This window comes from Littorina saxatilis, linkage group LG9 (genome assembly GCF_037325665.1).
Source record: "Littorina saxatilis isolate snail1 linkage group LG9, US_GU_Lsax_2.0, whole genome shotgun sequence".
Taxonomy (NCBI): domain Eukaryota; kingdom Metazoa; phylum Mollusca; class Gastropoda; order Littorinimorpha; family Littorinidae; genus Littorina; species Littorina saxatilis.
Window position 1 is genome coordinate 20,184,946 of NC_090253.1, and position 5,485 is coordinate 20,190,430.

Genomic DNA, 5,485 nt, shown 5'->3' on the forward strand with positions numbered 1-5,485 from the left:
TTTTCTGCCAAAAGGAAGCATACGAAGAATAATATTACTCTGGATCCATGGTTTCAACATTTTAATGCATTATTGGATAAAAGTGTAAATCAGGGTGAAAGTATTGATCGTGAGGCTGATGTTGATAATGATGTTGTTGATGATGATAATGGTATTATGAATCGTCCTATTTCAAGAGAAGATGTGCTTGTTGCAATGAGAAAGTTAAAATCTGGAAAATCAGCTGGACCAGATGGTATTATTGGTGAGCTCTTGAAACATTCTGATTGTGTAATAATTGATTTTTTGTACAGTTTTTTATTTTTTAATTCTTTGTTTTTCGAAAGGTGTGTTCCCTGAAAGCTGGACTGAGTCTATTATGATACCTCTTTTTAAAAAAGGTGATGCTGATGATCCAAATAATTATCGCGGTATTTCTATTTGTAATGTCAGTAGTAGTTTTTGGTTCTATAATTAATGACAGATTGCAGGAATGGGTAGAGTTACATAATATTACTGGTGAATACCAGGCTGGATTTAAGAGGTGTTATACTACCACTGATCACATGTTTACTTTGTTAGCTTTCGTACAGAAACAATTTGCCCTTAACCGTAAACGGTATGTCGCTTTCATAGACTTTGAAAAGGCTTTTGATTCTATAAATAGAAACCTGCTTTGGCCTATTTTGTTAAAAAATGGAGTGACAGGAAAACTTCTCAAATGTATAAAGAGTATGTATGAGTCAGTAAAGGTGAGAGTGAGATGTGGATTTAAGTTGACTGAATGTATAAAATACACATTTGGGGTGAAGCAGGGAGATGTGTGTAGTCCTGTTTTATTTTCATTGTATATTAATGAATTAGCAATTCAGATTATTGAAATTGAAAAACATGGTGCCATTTTTACGATAGATTATTTTGAGTTGTTTCTACTTTTGTTTGCTGACGATTTGATATTGCTGTCAGAAACTGTGGTTGGTTTACAAAACCAATTAAATAATCTGGACAAGGCAGCTCGTTCTCTCCAGTTGAAAGTAAATATGAGTAAAAGTAATATTGTGGTTTTTAGGAAGGGGGGCTATTTGGCTGCCAGAGAAAGATGAATTTATGAAGGGAATGTTCTACCTGTAGTGAATGCATATAAGTATTTGGGAATACTTTTTCCAACCAGGCTTAGTTTTACGGCTGCCTGCTTAGACCTTGCAAGTAGAGCTAAGCAAGCTTTGTTGTTGATTTCACATAAGTTATACATGATTAATAATACGATTTGGATGTTTATCTAAAGCTATTTGATGCACAAGTGCAACCTATTGCACAATATGGTGCAGAATTATGGGGCTTAGATAAAGCAGCCATAGAATGTGAAAAGGTTCATTTATTTGCATTGAAAAAGTTTCTGGGTTTAGAAATGCGTACACCAAACGATTTGGTATATGGAGAAACTAACAGATACCCTTTGTACGTAAATTCAATATTGAAATGTATTAAATATTGGTTGAAATTGTTGAGAATGTCTGAGCATAGATTGCCTCATAAATCATATAAAATGCTGTACAGGATGGATGAGAATGGTAAATCGAATTGGGCGTCAAATGTGCGTTGTAAATTGTATCAGTTAGGATATGGTTTTGTGTGGTTGAATCAAGGTGTTGTTGACGAAAACAAGTTTTTGTATGTTTTGAAAGATAGATTAATTGCGTGCAGATGGCAAGACTGGGAGTTTCATATTCAAAATAGTGAAAGATTTTCTGTGTATAGAACATTTTGTACTGTTCCTGAGATCAAATCTTACCTTTTGTTCAATATTGAGCTCCCATGGGGTCGCCTTCACGCGGCGGGAGCGTTTAAACAGAGCTACCCCACCCCTTTACTTCTCTTCTTTTGTCTTATTTCTGCCTTACCAGTCCTTTCACCTATATTTCCTTCCAAGAAAACTCTCCCTACTATTCCCTGCAGTTTTCCAATTCTTTTCTTGTTGTCTTATTTCTACCTGACTGGATCCATCACCTTTATTTCACTTACCAAAAGTCTTCTTTTCCACATCCTTATTTCTCTGCACCCCGCATGTCGTAAGAGGCGACTAACGGATTCTGTTTCTCCTTTTACCCTTGTTAAGTGGTTCTTGTATAGAATATAGTCAATGTTTGTAAAGATTTTAGTCAAGCAGTATGTACGAAATGTTTAGTCCTTTGTACTGGAAACTTGCATTCTCCCAGTAAGGTCATATATTGTACTACGTTGCAAGCCCCTGGAGCAATTTTTTGATTAGTGCTTTTGTGAACAAGAAACACTTAACAAGTGGCTCTATCCCATCTCCCCCCTTTCCCCTATCCCATCTCCCCCCTTTCCCCCTATCCCATCTCCTCCCTTTCCCTCGTCGCGATATAACCTTCGTGGTTGAAAACGACGTTAAACACCAAATAAAGTAAAAGTTCAATATTGACAGACATTTAAGATTCATGATGATAAGGTTTAGGTTAGGAATCTCTGAAATTGCCGTTCACACTCATCGTTACAAAAAAGTTTATGATGTTAATAATTACATGTGTCCCTTTTGTAAAGATAAACTGGAAAATGAAATCCATTTTGTTCTTGTCTGTCCATACTTCCATAAATTGAGAGAAAAATTCATCCCACTGAAATATTACAGGCACCCGGCCCAAGTGCTTTTCGACTCAGCCTTCTTTTAGCTTCAACACATGAAAAAACTGTACGTGATTTATGTTTATATTTGTACAAAGCATTTCAGATACGAGAAACACTGTTATCGTAATTTTGTATGTAGATGTCTGCATTGATGTATCTGTTATCCACTTTTGAGAAAAATATGCACTGTTTTGAGTCTACTGAATGTAAAAATGATTCAATGTTTTTGGTTTTGTTCACACCCCTTCACTAGGGGCAATGGCCTATGTGAATAAACCATCCGAATCCGAATCGGAATATCTCTCTCTCTCTCTCTCTCTCTCTCTCTCTCTCTCTCTCTCTCTCTCTCTCTCTCTCTCTCTCTCTCTCTCTCTCTCTCTCTCTCTCTCTCTCTCTCTCTCTCTCTCTCTCTCTCTCTCTCTCTCTCTCTCTCTCTCTCTCTCTCTCTCTCTCTCTCTCTCTCTCTCTCTCTCTCTCTCTCTCTCTCTCTTGCTTGCTTGACAACTTAATTTATTTTATTTTTAGTTGGATAGTGAGTGTATATAATTATGTGTTTGCAATCTTTGGTTTTGTTCTTGAATGTATTGTTTGTGTATGTCTGTTTATATGTCAGTGTATGTGTCTGACTTCGTGTCTGGGGGAGGGGGGTTTGGGTGACGCTGAGCGAGAGAGGCATGTGCGCTTCAGGAAGGGAGACGATTTGAGTCGTTAAATGGAAAATGTCTTCGTCTTTATTTTCCACCAGTAGCTTACCTTCGAGCTAATTACGCATTTTCGGCAAAACGCTGCCGATTTCACGTAATGGGCAGCGTGTTGCCGATTACGCAAAATGGGCAAAAATGTTGCCGATTCCGCGAAATCGGCAAGTACGTGAATTCAGCACGACATATATACCACTCAAAATAATTCAAGGGCCACTTTGACAATCATGCACCAGGAGCAAAGTATTTGGAGTTCGACATTGAAGTTTTGTAAAGTATTAATTAAATCTGTTTTGCTGATGTGGCATATGTGAAAGCGTCCAAAAAGATATGGAATGAGCAAATAACATTTGGTGAACGAGGGTACCCTCTTTTTCAAAATTCAGGACCAGCTCCAGATGGTCAAAAACGCCTCTCGCACTTGATCAATTGAAGGATTGTTCTTTCGAGGACTTGACTAAATTGTGTGTGAGTTTGTCTAGCTGTGCTGTATGAGAGGGCAAATGGGCCCAAACGGAGCGCTCATTTAAGGAGGGCGAAATAAGTGAGGGCGCCTAAAATGAGCGCTCAAGTTAAGGATTGATTGGCTGGTAAAAATAGTTAGCCAATAAAATCACATTTCTTAAGATTCGCGCTCCAAAAAGGAGGGCGCAGTTTATTTGGCGAGCTATAGATTCGCGCTCCAAAAAGGAGCGCGCATTTATTGAGGGCGCAGCTTATCGTTATGGGGCAAATAGGCCCAAACGGAGCGCTCATTTAAGGTGGGCGAAATAAGTGAGGGCGCCTAAAATGAGCGCTCAAGTTAAGGATTGATTGGCTGGTAAAAATAGTTATCAATTTCTGTAGATGCACGCGCATTTATTGCGCACGCATGTTTGGATCGCGAGTCGGTAAAAGACTTGCAATGGAAGCATTGTCGGAACGGAGACTATAGTCATTGCTTGCCACCATGGCTTCACGAGAACACAGTTTTAAAGACACCCCGGCTAGATGTAACGGCGATCTCAAAGTGTTTGTAAACAAATTAAACAAGAAATTCCTCCGATAGGAAAAACACCCCCGTCAAGGGAAATAACCTTCTCAGTTGGTGGCAGTGAGAATGGTTATTTCCCTTTGACCAACGGGGTGTGCCTCTATAAGTCCTTGTATAATTTTAATCCATCAATAACTCCCTAACCGTGTGTTTGACTGGTCCCAATTTTTGTAAGGACCGTCTCAGAAATGTATAGAACCTGTTCACCAAGTTTGGTGACGATCGGTCCGTTCATTCTTGAGATCTGCTTGCGAACACAAACACACAAACACACAAACAAACACACAAACACACAAACAAACACACAAACAAACACATCGAGTGAAACCTATACACACCCCTATACCGGGGGTGTAAAAATTCCACCAGAAGACCAAGAAATCGGGATCGTTTGTGTTGATAATCATTGATCTATTAACTGTCAGTGTAGTGCGCCTTATTCATGGCCGTGGTTCGACAATTGTGATGTGCGTGTGTTTGTATGTGTGTGTGCGTGTGGGCCATATCAGGGCGGTGCTGCTTTGACATTTAAAGTGCGCCACACACAAGACAGAAGTCGCAGCACAGGCTTCATGTCTCACCCAGTCACATTATTCTGACACCGGACCAACCGCCATTTTGGAAAGCAATGACTGGTTTCGTTCCGACAATTTTTCCATTCCAAGTTTTTGGACAACGCGCGAGTAAAATGCTCTCCTTTTTGGAGCGCGAATCTCGCCAAATAAACTGCGCCCTCCTTTTTGGAGCGCGAATCTTAAGAAATGTGATTTTATTGGCTAAGTATTTTTACCAGCCAATCAATCCTTAACTTGAGCGCTCATTTTAGGCGCCCTCACTTATTTCGCCCTCCTTAAATGAGCGCTCCGTTTGGGCCTATTTGCCCCATAACGATAAGCTGCGCCCTCAATAAATGCGCGCTCTTTTTTGGAGCGCGAATCTATTGCTCGCCAAATAAACTGCGCCCTCCTTTTTGGAGCGCGAATCTTAAGAAATGTGATTTGATTGGCTAACTATTTTTACCAGCCAATCAATCCTTAACTTGAGCGCTCATTTTAGGCGCCCTCACTTATTTCGCCCTCCTTAAATGAGCGCTCCGTTTGGGCCCATTTGCCCTCTCATAATTATA